At 33.8% G+C, this 14,999-nt stretch overlaps 1 long non-coding RNA gene across 1 annotated transcript; it reads left to right on the top strand.

The window, feature by feature from the left end:
• The first annotated feature begins 10,108 nt into the window (after positions 1–10,108).
• LOC141376799 (uncharacterized) lies at positions 10,109–13,210 on the top strand. The gene is made up of 3 exons (XR_012387994.1): positions 10,109–10,206; positions 10,395–10,590; positions 11,406–13,210. It is a non-coding gene; the product is annotated as an uncharacterized lncRNA (long non-coding RNA).
• Positions 13,211–14,999: the final 1,789 nt, after the last annotated feature.

Genomic DNA, 14,999 nt, shown 5'->3' on the forward strand with positions numbered 1-14,999 from the left:
AACTCTGCAACCAAGGGAATGCAGTCATTCAACATTCACGATTATATGTTCTGCTACATTGTCAAAGTTGACTGTAAATATTTGAAAATAAACAAATTAAGATAATCATAGTTAAAAAAACTACCCAAAATTAAATTATGAATAAATACATTAAAAGGAAGGATAGTATCTAATAAATGGAAGGCAAGATGTTAAGAAAGTTAAAGTTATAAAACATTGCCACTTTTGAAAGATATTAGTTTTCCAAGAGCATCTAACTTTTTCCAACTTCAGAAAATACATGGTATTGACAATCCATTGGGATGTAGTTTCTTGTTTTTATTTTCAGTCAGCAACTAATCTAGCTTGTTTTACCACTCTGTAGCATTAATAAAGTTATTTTGCTTGTATGAACATGCCTTTTGTTTTTCTCATGGGTAATGTTTCATACATGTTAATCTGCAATAAAAATGAAGTGCTGTAAGTGATTTTTTTTTTTGGAATGGCACATAAATCAACCCTACTACCAGCCAGAAATGACTGAAATAATTGCACTGAGAAATAACACTCTGTGACCGCCTAAGGCCATGTAATTTATTCATATATTTTATTATTTATTTTTTGCGCTTTGTCAGTAAATGTGTGCCAGTCTGTGTTTGCTAACATTGGCTTGGCTGACAACTTTATATGGCATGGTTTTAGAGAGAGTGTGTGCAGTTTATATGATCACGATAAGGCAATATGGTGCTGGTTTAGACGATGTACTAATGGTTATAATTTATGCTTGCCTGGATATTTTATTGATTACCTTTGTTTCAATATGGCTTCAGGCCTTACAAAGAATTGCTGTTAAAAAGTTCAGATTGAAAGTGAAAATTGATATCCTGCTATATTGCTAGTGTTGGTAAAACTCACCGGATTATTTCTCTTAAATGTAAAGGTGTACGCTTTGTCCCCAGGCTGACGCTCAAGTTAAAAGCAAGCAGGACGTCAGGAGCTCAGACAAAACCGGAGGCAAGCGCTGCATTTTAAAGAGCCTGGCAGCCTCTCACCTGCTGATCTTCAAAGAGTTTGATGATGAATGAGTGCTGCGAACAAAATATTCAAGGTGCGAGAGTAGCGTACCGATCTATGGCACAGCTCTTTGAGAGGGACATGATATTTACCATTTGACTTTGATCTGCATAATTGTGGATGGTTTGTGTTTCTGTGGTACATTTTAAAATAGAGTGGTGCTTTTGAAAAGCAGTTTCTGAAGAACACGAAGGAAAATAGGTTTACCCCAGGCTGGTGGAATCCATTCAAAGTCAAATGTGGCTATTTCTACTATATATATACTTCAGCTTTCCTTGATAAAGGTGCCTTGTGCTTGGATGGTTACGTGTAATGAAACACAATAGCTTCACTGTTATTAGCATTGCAGGAGCGTGATTGAAGTGTGATTGTTGAATAAGTAGCCTAGCAACTGAGTTATGAAGGATAAACAATGGTTTGTAATGCTAACATCTGTTTAGGGGTATGAATATCAAGAGACGTAATGTTACATACTTGTTTGTGCAAATATTTAGTAAACAGGTTTTTTTAGGCATGCACTGAATGTAGTAAGAGTGTAAGTAGCTACAGATCACTACTTCTTGATTTTAATGTGGATTAGAGTCAAATGGATTATAAAAGGAGAAAAAATATATAAAATGAAGTTTCAGTTTCTTTTATATGTCTTTCAAATCATCACAATAAATTGTAATGCAGAACAAAATTACATTACATCAGACTTAGCAAGTACATTAAAAACATCAAAAAACACTATACTAACAACAACATAAACAAAATAAATAAGCTTTTGCAATTTCATAAATATATTAAAACTTTGAAGCTCAATATCTCAAAATCATTCAGAATGCAGATAGAACCTTATAATTCCCAGGTGACAAAATTATCGCAGTTTGATCTAATAGTTATAATATTGACAATTTGTGCTATTTAAAGTCTTGATACATTTAATATTACATACCAGCTATCAATAGTAAATTACATGTAAATCAACAAGTTATTAGAACAATACACTGAGATCAGATTTTTGAAGTGGTGAACCGATTATATTGCACATGTGTGATTCAGTCAACTGAACACAAACAGTACAGCCTACTGTGACTGAACTAAACTTGAGCAACTGCAGCGCGGGTAAACCGAGGGCTTAAATGAGAGAATCTGGCCAAACGTATGTTTATTTTATAACAGAAAGTCCATTTCTTTAAATAAATGAATCATGCTTCAGTTAGGTTGCAAAACAGAATTGTAAGAAACTTTTCAGCTTATGGTGATGGTTTAACTGACTGAAATTATGATTGCTGACTACATATTGTTATGTACAAATTGCTGAGTCTAAACATCGGAAGATTGTCATCACTACTGTGCATCTAACCTCACAAGTAGCCTTGCATACATATTTTACTTAAGGCTGCTATCTTGTGGGCTGTTGTATTTGAATGTGAGGATAGGTAGATGGTATTGGTAGATGGAAGTGTTCTTGAGTCAAAAAAAAAAAAAAAAAAAATGGAGCCTATCTTTGGTTGAGTTTATATTACATTATTTATTCTGATGGTTTTGAATCTTGCACCTAGCAAATATCCAATATACAAAAAACAACATACAAAAAACTAAAACTAACACTGAAAATAATAAAAACTAAATTTTAAAATATAAAAACTAATAAAACTAGTAAATCTGCCTCTAAATGAAATAAAAACTAAAACTAATGAAAAATCCAAAACTATTATAACCTTGGTATGATAATCAGCAGAAAGCGCTGTGCTATGAAACCCATAAATTTTTTCATTGTGCCATGCAAAAGCCTGTTTGTTCCTGCATCAACCAAAATGCAAGGGCAGCGAAACGCACAGACCTTGCCGTCAAAGTTCAAAATAGCTCAATATACTGCTATGTAGATATTCTGTTTAACTCGGAAACGAATACAGTAAACTCACTGGAAAAGCATAGTCCAGTCAAATAATGGGCTGAAAGGACATTTCATTCCTGCTGCTTGCAATATAGTACAAATATGCTGTCAAGCAAACGCTGGAAAAACTGCAACGCATTTGTGGCCCAGAAGTTTTGTTTTGGCGCATCCCTAATTATCAGTCATTTTAAATGTGCAATGCTTGTTATTTAAGCATCACAAAAGTTTGATGTGCATTGTAAAATTAATGTTAATTGTTAAATTAGCAACGATTTTCCTTTTAGTGTTTTTAATTATTAGTGTTTGTGTCAGATGATGGTAGAGCTTAGTCTTGATGTGAATACAGAATAAATGAATCTCTGTGATTTTAACATTGTGGATGTTCACGCAAGGTTTCGAGTCAGAAATCTGGACCTCTTCCAAGCATAATATTAGAATTTCTTACATGTTAGGCTACTACAGTTGAATGGTCTGGCTTATAATGCTTTACCCATTTCCCAGCAGAAACCCTGTATTGAAGCCCAGAGATCAGCTCGGTGGTTACAAAACACGATTACAGCTTCTGTTTTCACTGACAAGCACATAAACAGCCTGTGGTATACATGTTTGAGAACAACATGGATCCTGATTGCTTATTGCGGAGTCACAATGTGACATTACATTTGTGCCAAATAGCTTTGGAGAAATTTTCAAGTAATGCAGCACTCAGACACACACACGCGCACACTCCCGGAAGCAGAAGAGCAACATCAGCTCAGTCTAGCATATCGTTTATATTTTAACAGCCAGCGTATATAACATCAGCAGACTGCAGTAAAGCGCTTGAGTAGGCACTGTATTGTGAGTCACTTGGAGAGGCTGTTAGCGTTTGCTCGCTATATTGACTTTTGAGATCTATTCTCCCGCTGAATGCAGCGCAATCTCCTTCACAAATGTAATATTGATAAAGGCCGTGGCCTTCCTCTCATCCTGCCAACCCTTAGATCGGAATTCAAAACTTGTGAATAGATGTGAATGGAAATTTGTGCCAAGGGAAAGAGAAAGAATTGTGTTTATGGACGGGGCAAAGTGATGTAGCAAACACAAATGGGACAGGTTTATGTGCATGTGGGGGCTGGATGTCTTGATCTCATAGCCTGCTGACTTCATTACAACCTGCAGTTAGCCTTAGAGATGGCGTTCGCTCATGACCTGTGTGTGGGAGTGTTAATTGTACATTAGTGCTTCTATGCTAATGTTAATTGGAACGGATCAATAAAATCCCCATGAGGCAGTGGTGGGCTCAGCACACAGGTCATTAGTCTCAGAGAGTAGGCTGCAGAATATTGAAAGCCAAATTTGAACTAGACTTGTAATCTTGATTTGCAATATTTCACACTTTAAATGTTTTGTGTGTACTTGGTATAGAGTAATAGAGTTACACGATTTGTCATTAAAAGGTCACGATAGCGATTCAGACACCCACATGATCTTATTCTTAAATGATATTGATTTGGTTATGTGTAGGAAACCTTTCACATGTATGATCACATCGGATATTTAAATTTGATGACCCAGAGAGCAGTTAAATGTGCAGTTTAGTCTGTTATCTTTTCAACCACACAGGAAGGGTTTTAGATTTTGACAAACAATCTGAATAGATTTTATTAATTTTGTTTTAAATTATATTAAACTATTTATGATTCGATCCCATTGAAAGTTCAGGTGTTATTTTCTTTTTAGATTATCTTCGTATAGTGCAATCAAAATCAGCATCCTCTATAGTCAGCCAATAAAAAAAAATCAAGATCTGTCCATTTCTCACGAGTATAAAATTTTGCATGCAGCCATTGTCTTTATTGATGAGTAGAACCACATTGAATCTCCCCGTGCAGATTTGCACCAATTTTTATTGATAAATATTCATTGAGTGTTTATTTAATTGTGTAAATGTGTGTTAATTTATATTTATTCAGTTTTTAAATTAACTTCAGTAATATTATTGACTAGTATGAAAACATGAAATACAGTAATTGGATTTGCTTGGAAAACATTGAATAAAATTTAAGGACATATAATTTTTTATATAATGTTGCATGTTTAAGTTATTAAGTTATTAAATTGGATGACACATAACATTCAGTGAGTCTCTAATGATGCTGGGTGACACACAATCGATGATAAGTGAAACAAAAATGAAGTATTTATCAAACAGAGCATGTCAAACAATAACTATAGGAAATCAGAATGTAATTTTAAATAACCGAATTAAACGAAAAAACTGGAGTGTTGCCAAAACAAAGAAATAAATATAATAAAACGATCTAACTAAACCCCAACCCACTAAACTAACCAAAGAAAAATGCAGAAACAAAACCGTAATCTTCAGCGTGACACTTAAATAACTTTATAACTACTCCAAAAACATAATTACAAATGTGGCAAAACCTCCATAAACTAACCAACAGAAAAATACTATGGTGCTCAAAATTACTTTATTCGTAAAGTACACACTGTTAGCCATTAGCAAAACAAGAGCTTATTTGATAATCCAATTCTCATAAAGATTGTTCGACTTCTTAATAGATACTAAATTGAGCTGCACAAGTTTATCTAATAAATAGATCATCTAATCCAGATAGTCTAAACAACAACAGCAACAGTATCAAAATAATACAAACACAACAAACAGGCTGGCTGACAGCCTGAGGAGTTTGACGGTGAGCCAAGCGCTTCTGCTGAACAGCGCAAGCGCTTGCCTTTTATACTTGGTGGACCAGCTCCTTATTAGTGTGCCAATTGCATCAGGATGGTGAGCGATTGACAGCTTTTTCAACCAATGGATGCACACCTAGAACAAGATAGAATATACAACGGAAAAGAGAAGAGAACGCAAAACAGAAAACAAACAACAAAACATACGTGAAACGTAACAATAATATTTTCATATAATAAGTTTTTAGTTATGATACTCCCAAAATCTTTCTCATATATCAACACATTTTTTTTTTTTTTTTTACAAAATTCTGTGCAGAAGTAGCAGAAAATGTCCGCAGACTCTGTCTGGTCCTATTGATGAGTCATTGAATCAAATGATTCATTAAAAAACCTGATTCATTCAGGAACAAAACACAGTTTTTGCTGTAATAACTTAAATTATTGGGTCATACTAGCTGCTTTCCAATAGGCTTTATTAGACTTCATCAGAGTTAGTGCTTTCTTAACTATCTGCAGTAGATGTATGTGTTTTTTTTCCTAAGTCATTCACATGAAAGTATTAAAACAGCAATTGAAAGCATTGTTGGCATTACATGTCTAAACTTTAGTAGCCAGAATGGAAGGAAAGCATGAGGTCTAAATTAATACAAAAAAAAAAAGTCTTGTTCAGTGTTGAAAATACTCTGTGCATGTGTTTGTGTTGTTCTACCTTGGGTCAGTAAATGCTCTGACCACTTGGACGGAAATTCTAACAGCTTGTTAAAGCAGAATTTAAAGTCACATAAAAGCCTATTTTATTCTGAATAATATCGTAGACATGAATTATAACCTTGATGCAATGCTTTCTAAATGAGCAAAAGCAATTACATAGTAACCCATTTTATTCCTTAGCATTGTTTGTGTTTGTGTGTGTTTGTTTGTGTGTGTGTGTGTGTGTGTGTGTGTGTGTGTGTGTGTGTGTGTGTGTGTGTGTGTGTGTGTGTGTGTGTGTGTGTGTGTGTGTGTGTGTGTGTGTGTGTGTGTGTGTGTGTGTGTGTGTGTGCGTGCGTGCGTGTGTGTGTGTGTGTGTGTGTGTTTGCCTGCCATTTCAAATTAAAACACAAAGCCTGCATATTTTCAATTTCCTCATTACCGTAATGAGCAAATAACACAAATATCTATGTTGTTTGCTTGAGTTTTTCATCTCTGCGTCTCAAGTAATGAATTCATCACTTTCAATGCCCCGTAAAAACCATTACTTTTAACTTCTGAACCATGACAGAGAGGCTACCATTTAGACTAATGGAAAGAAGACTTTGATGTACTTTGGCAGAAGTGACAGGCGGAGTAAAAACTGAGAAAATGTCCTCTGAGAAAAGAGAACTCACATCTGCATGCAGAAAACACACATAAAAGGATTGGAGGAAGGTGAATTGTTATAGTAGTCTTGGTTTGTGGAGGTCTAATAATGCCAAGACTCTCCTGCAGCTGTATTTTGTGGGGCAGTTTGAAAGTCTTGGATATATTTCAGATATGTATTCAGGGTTAAATGTTGAAATGAAGTGGGCTTGTTTATGCTTACTGCTCTGAGCCAGTGTTATTTTACAAGTTTATTCTGTTGGCTTGCTAAATTTAACAAGAGAACACGTCTGAGACCACTGTCAAAGGCTGACTGCAAATAAAGAGTCACTGATTACATAAACATATTGAAATACTGGGTGTCATTTACTGATAGTCACATGGATTATTCCATATTTGTACAAATAGAACAACATGTCTTAGAAAAATGAATTGCCACTAACCTCACAACAATTAGTGGTGTGAAGAGAATCATATGCCACAAGATGAGACAGAATTGGGTTTATTAGAAATTAGACAAGCTGAGATTCTTGGACTTTAAAGAAGTCTTTTTAAACTGATAAAAAGCTCAAAACTGTAGGTGTATTTTGAAGTAAACTTGTACTATATGAAGTAAAACTTCTATTTCAGTAAATGATATGCAAACGCTGTAAAATGTTTTCCCACAAACTCAACTCACAGGAGATTAATTGCCTAAAAATATAAATGTAATATATTTAGTTTAAATATAAATATATAACAGAACAGTGCTCTTTTAAAACTCAATTTTTTTACATCTTTCTTCAAACATAAAATATTTTAGTGCACAGAAGCCTAATATTATATATATATATATATATATATATATATATATATATATATATATATATATATATATATATATATATATATATAATGTATTAGGATATGTCAATATTTAATGACGACTTGAAGCGGGAGAAGAGATTTTCCACCAACATGAACCTAGTGCTTGTGCTAGTTTAGAGCCAGTGCTATTGCTGGTTTGTCTGGTGAGCCTTCCATGAACTGCTTTGCTTTCCAATATCTAGACCGTCCCCATAAGGCCTGGTATGACATCATTGCATATGTCTCCACTTTATTTGCAACAATAATGCAGAAATGCAAAATAAAAATGCACACAAATCCAAAGTTGCTATTAATATTAACCCTCTGGAGTCTAAGGGGTTTTGGGGTACTGGAGAAGTGTTGGCATGTCCTTACGTTTTTTTTTCAGTTTTTTACAAATTTACTGTATTAAAGGCCAAATTCTGATAACACTGTATTTAACACACACTGTGCAACAATAATATGTGAGCAGCACAGTATGTATGATGTTTTGTTTAAAAAAAATAGGGATATGAGTGTTTTCAGTCACTGAAACAAGATAAAAAACAGATATTAGTAATGAAGATATAATCCTTTGGCTAATTAGTTGATAAAGGTTTGGGTTTTTGCCACAAAATGATCCGATAATCACCATATTTACTCATTTACTTTAAACAATATATTAATTTACATTTGGCAAAAAAAATTTTTTGGTCCCAATTTATATTAAGTGGTCTTAATTAATATGTACTTAACACTGAAATTAATAATTTGTTACAATTTACTTATTGTGTAAATACTTGTTTTTACTTTGTACTTTACTTTGTTTGTAACTGTAATGACGCAGTTGACCAAACCTTACACATTATCCGACCCTTAAACTTACCCTTACCACCAAACCTGTCCCTAACCTTACCCGTATCCCACCTCAAGAGCGTTCTGCAATACACTATGGACACAGTAAGTACATTGAATTTATATTTTAATGTAAGTACATAATAGTTAAGGCCACTTAATATCAAGTAGGACCATTTTATGTTAGAAAGCAAGTGAGTGGTAGGTCCTTGTCATGAATATTGATGACCAAATCTCCCACTTTGACAGACAAAGACCAGCCCCTAATGGACCATCAGTGTGTGTGACTGAGAGTACTGTAAATGAGAAAAACTACACCATGAGTTTCTTTGTGTCTTTAGTTTATTTACAATGTAGTCCACAATATAAACATAAATAATCAAGGACAAAGGCTCACAGTGATCAGAACACAGTCTAGAACTTTCACATACCTTTATGCCACGTTTCTGTTCAGCTGTAGACAACATATTAAGTGAGGCAGTACCTGTTTTTTTTTTTCAAAGGCCTTTGTGATGGTTTTGCCTAAGAGTTCTCGGTGATGTAGCTCACATTCAGCTTGCAGAATAACATCAGTCCATCATACAGCTTGATTATGCTTACATGATCTGTGAATTATTTATTCATTTTCTTTTCGGCTTAGTCACATTATTAATCTGGGGTCGCCACAGCGGAATGAACTGCCAACTTATCCAGCATATGTTTTACGTAGCGGATGCCCTTCCAGCTGCAACCCAAAACTGGGAAAATCTGTGATATAGAAACCACTATATCAATATTAGTAAAGGCAAAACAGTGTACCAAATTTTAGTCAATGAAATGACCATCTTATTTTGACTTACAGTATATAATCATGCTAAATTGTATTTGTCCGTCTAGCTAATTATATAAAATAAGCTGAAACAACACAGCTCTTGAGCCTTTTCTGATGGACAACTTAATTGTTTCAAGTTCAATTCACTTCAATTTGTAAAAACTAATTAGTTAGCATAACTTGATTCCTTCATATTGGCCCAAGACAAATCAATTGTGTGGAACCAAGCATATTTGTACATTAACACAGTCATTTTGGTGTGACAGCATTTGGTGAAGCTTAATGTTTAAAATAAAAATGTTTGTGTGCATGCTTTATGTAATTGCAATAGAAACAATACTTAAGGAACGTTTGACATGTAAATAAAACAGCATCACAACACTGAACTTGTGAAGCACTTGTGTTGTATTTACAGTCTCAGTTTCTCACTTCATTTATTCACTCATGCTTTAATGCTTTTTGCAGAGTTTAACCATATACCTCAATATATAGTAGCCTTGTTGATTCCTTGTCTTTTTCAAATGAAGCCTGGAACTTAATGTAGAATAGCAGTGTTGAACGAGCTCAAGCAAACAATTCAGGAAGGGGAAAAACACTGTCTACTGCACAACAACGCCTCACTGTACTTTATCTCCTCTGAATCACAGGAAGCTCCAATGTCCAGATGAACCTGACCGTTCCATGATCACGTCTGCGCCGCTACATGAAGTGTCTTTCCAAGCGTGTGATTTTTCTCTTTACTCTGGTAGCCGCCTTCAGAAACTGCCATTTGCTCCCACTCACCCACAACCAATTAATATTTCACAGTCTCGACAGCCCAGGCACAAATTCAAATGGCCTTGAAGCGAGCTGCTTCTATCCTACTTCACTCCACTTTACAGTCTATACCAATTAAATTCAAGTTCTTATTTTATTTTATGTTTTTTTTTTTAGAGAGATTTTGAGATGCTTTTCGTTTCTTCCACTCCGTCGTCCCAGAAGTCTTCATTAACAAACCGGGAGAAACATATTCTGAATAGGAATGGAGTCATCCATTTGCCATCAGACAATATCGTAACAATTGGCTCCTGCCGCCTCTACTCTTCGCACAATCATTTAGGCCTCCATCAGAAGATTACTGGCACTCCAGGTAATGTTTTTGTGCTGCTAGACGATAGGGTGGTATCTCTATGGATCAATCTTTGCGTTCACTCGTGGGGTGTTTTTCAATTTATCAGTTATTCTCTCGCGCAAATGTTGTGACACGTGTGGTGAGCAGTTATTGTATGGGTCAAGGTAAGGAGGTAATCGTTATCATTAATATATATATATATATATATATATATATATATATATATATATATATATATATATATATATATATATATATATACTAATGATAACGATTACTCCCTTACCTCGCCCCATACAATATATACATACAAATATTATACATACACACACACACACACATATATATATATAAATATATATATATATATATATATATATATATATAACTACTGGCTTTAGGGCTGGGTGATACAGCAAAAAAAAAAAAAATCACATCATGGTTCATATCATTCACTATCGATTAATAATTTTTTTTTAATTTAACATCTATTTTGAAATATTTATCTTTTTAACCACTTTATATTAATTTACCAAAATTATTAAATCAAATATTTTTAGTCACCAAAAACTAAAACATTTAAACAAAATATCCGATCTCTTTATAAAAAAATAAATAAGTGTTAAAGAGACTCTTAAACTTAAAATGTTACAAAGTTTGTGCAGTGGTAAAGTGTAAATGCTGAACAATCAAAGCAAACTGTCAACAAAACTAATTATAATGATAATCTGAGCAATTAAAGGAATTAACCATCATTATTCAAATACATATTGCAACATTACAAATCTTAAAGTTGGATGACTACATTACCCCTATGCTAAAAAATCTTTCAGATGGGGAGCTAGCGGCTGGGATGCACAAGAAAAGAAACCATAAAGCCACTCTGGTGACATCCTTGCATCCTTTTATTTACAATCTCCTCATTGCTGCTGTACATTTTTGTGTTTGCTGTTATTCTGACCTGAAGTGGCGATGACTCAACCCAAAACCCGCACATGAAAAGTGAAATCGCGTGGTTTCCTTTGTCATCCTTAATGTGCTTTGCGCTTTGCACTCATGCTCTCCTGCCGTCTTTCTCTAACTTGGCGACCATCAACCATTTTCTAAGAGGATGGTAAACAGACAAACCATTGCTGCAGCTCTGATATAAGTTTATAGAGAAAAGTAAAAAGCACTGCAGTGTTAAGACGTGCTGTTTTTCTGAGGTAATTAGTCTGCTATTTTTACTGAAATGTGAGTGCGGTCAGCTGCCAAATTTTAATAAAACTATAGCGCTTCATACTAAAACTCCATACCAAACTTTTATTTATCGTTATTGACAATAGTACTAGATACTGTACTTGATACTGTTTTTATCGTCCAGCCCAAATGGCTTATTACCCAACTCTTACCTACGTGCCAATTTAAACTTTTAGGATAGTCACAGATGATTATGAAGTTTGTAAAACAGCGTAAATTAACCTGAGAGAACATTCCATTGTTGCCTTTTTTTTTAACTCCAGAAACTGTTTGCGTAAATTCCACCTAGAAGGACCAAAACCATTGTCTTAATTGTTTTGCAGTGTTTGAAAAATATATAAGTAAGAAATGCCTATTGGAAAACCTTACAAACATGACAGAACTAGACGTGTAGCACCAAGAATAATTAATGCCAAGTGTCACAAACATGGCTACAGTTTGTCAACAATTTACATTATTTAATTAAAAAGGATATCCTGAGGACCATTGTAGATTACAAATCACCACAATACCCTACAGTATGTCACATAGGTCATGCTTGATATACTACCCTTATACTGTAGCATTCTAGGGCTGAATATTTGGTAAGCTCTACAGAATAGTTATGTGAGACTAAGCTAAAGGCAAAGTGCCAGTCATTACAATATATTTATTCGTAATGGTTTCATTTAAAAGCCTTTTAATCAAAAATGGAAATGAATTTAAATGAATGTACTTGTACATTTTGTCATTTAGCAGATACTTTTATCCAAAGCGACTTTACTAAACAAATGATCTACATAATGAATTTGTTACAGACAGCAACAGTGTTTGGAAACAAGAGCTAAAAAAAGGGCATTTTTTGTAATCATAATGTAGTGAATATGTATCATGCTGTGGCTGGATAAATTGCAGTTGCTTTAAAGTGTGATTTAGAGATTTTAATTTGATTTTAAATGTTTTATTTTGCCTTTTTGAATTCACATAAGATATTTCTTTCATTTTCCGTTTATAATGAGAGGAACCCTTGAAATTGAACTGTTATTGGAATTATGTTATAACCGCAATTATCACGTTTTGATTTTGATGAGAAAACAGTGCCTTGACTTTTAACAGGTTGAGGTATTTGTAAATGTGAAATGAAGGGGCGTAGGTTTGCAACGTGACAATTTTCTCACCTCTATAAATGTAGCACCAATCAGCATTTCCAGACAATAATGCAAATGCATTCAGAGACTTACAAAAACACCCCCAAAAATCAATAGAAATAAATTGTACAGAGAAACATTCCCAGAGTGTGGTGTTTAAAAAAAAAAAAAACATGCAGACAATAGAGCAATGAATAATTTAGACTATATTTTTTGGTAACACTTTATAGTAACTACACAGTATGAATCATTTATTAAGCATTAGCAAATAGTTAATTTATTATTTGTTAAGCATTAACTCTACATCAATAGACGTTAGTTAACAGTTTTTAACTATATCTACAAATTCTTTATTCTTGACTTACACGCACATGTATGATTGTGTTTTCATACTTTAATTTATTTTCATTAGTAAATTAAGCTTAATTTAGTTGGTGAATTAGTTGTTTTTTTATCAATAGAAATGTGTACATAAATGATTAATAAACTATTAAAATTAACATTTATATTATTATTCAGGCATTTAGGAATAATTTTACTTTGTATGTTATTAAATGTTTTATTAACTCAACTTCATCCAGTTTTGTGACCTAGGGCCCTATTATACACCCGGCGCAGTGTGGTGCAAGATGCGGCACAATAGTCTTTTGGTAGTTTCATCTTGGCGCACGAGTCGTTTTGAGGCGTTGCGCTACGCTGTTTAAATAGCAAAAGCGTTAGCGCTCATTTGTGCGCCCATAGGCGTTCTGGTCTAAAAAGGGAGGCGTTCTGTGGCGGACCGCTGGCGCGTTGCTATTTTGAGAAACTATAATAGATTTTTCATTAGACCAAAACTAACCCGGTCTAAACTCCGGCGCAGAGTTGCACCTTGCTTACGCACTGCTTAATACGCACAAGAGAGCAATAGGCAAATATCTTTACATATGAAAAAAATTTAATATTAAGGATATATATAGGATATAATAAGATTAGATATAGGATATAAATATAAAGGATTAAAATATTACAAAACATATTATTTTCTAGCCTACATAAATATGAAAAATTACTGCTTTTATGTCTTCTTCATCTCGGGAGGGTTTTTCAGTTAATTCATAACAATTTGCTTTAGTATAATGTTATTATTATTAGCAGTATTATTTATTATATCCATATTTATATTTGTTTTATTAAAAACAAGCTTAGATTTGCCCACCTGTCAGATTTTAGACCATATGGGGCACAGCATGTGTTTTAGGATATAATTCAGGTTTTGAGCACATTTTGTTATTATTGTTCATTTATTCGTTTGCTAGAAATTAGAACTGAATTTAGAAATAGTTCTGAAACGAATATTTGCGCTTAACAAACAAAATTATTTATTTATAGACTAATTGATGTCTGTGCGTAAAGGTTTCCCTATCCAAGAGCGAATGTGAAAGTACATCCATTATCTCTCATTCTCACGCAGTATGCTCTGTTCAACAGTTTTCTGTTTAAAAACTGTTAACTGTTTGCTAGTGAAATGCTCATTTTTTTCACTTAGACTTACTTTGCGTCCTGTAAATAGCGAATGCTCTCTTGGTGCGACGCAGCTGGCATTAAAGGGAATGGGAGATGAGACTCTAATTGGTTTATTCTCAAAACACACCTATAACTCATTAAGAAAATAAACTCAACCCTTTTAGATCATGTGCCATGGCGCAAAGCAGGTTTTCCCGTTCTTAAATTAGCAAAAACGCGCTCTGACACGCCCTGAAAGTGTTTGCGCCCAGAGTTTTGCGCTCTGCGCATGGACTGTCAAAATAGAGCCCCTAATCTTACATGAGGACTATATAAATATCTTATTAAGGATAATTAAAGGCTTATAAAATATTACTGTGCCTTTAATTGTAATTTATAAAGGATTTACAAAGCATAAATAAATTGACTTAATAAAGCATTAATTATACAAAGTAACATGTATAAAGTAATTATCATATGCCTGAATAATAAGATATAAAATTATTTACTTATGCATTCTTAAAAATCTTAAAAACCACCAACTATTCTTGAATAACTGGTTTGTAAATGATGCAACAC

This window comes from Danio rerio, chromosome 12 (genome assembly GCF_049306965.1).
Source record: "Danio rerio strain Tuebingen ecotype United States chromosome 12, GRCz12tu, whole genome shotgun sequence".
Taxonomy (NCBI): Eukaryota; Metazoa; Chordata; class Actinopteri; order Cypriniformes; family Danionidae; genus Danio; species Danio rerio.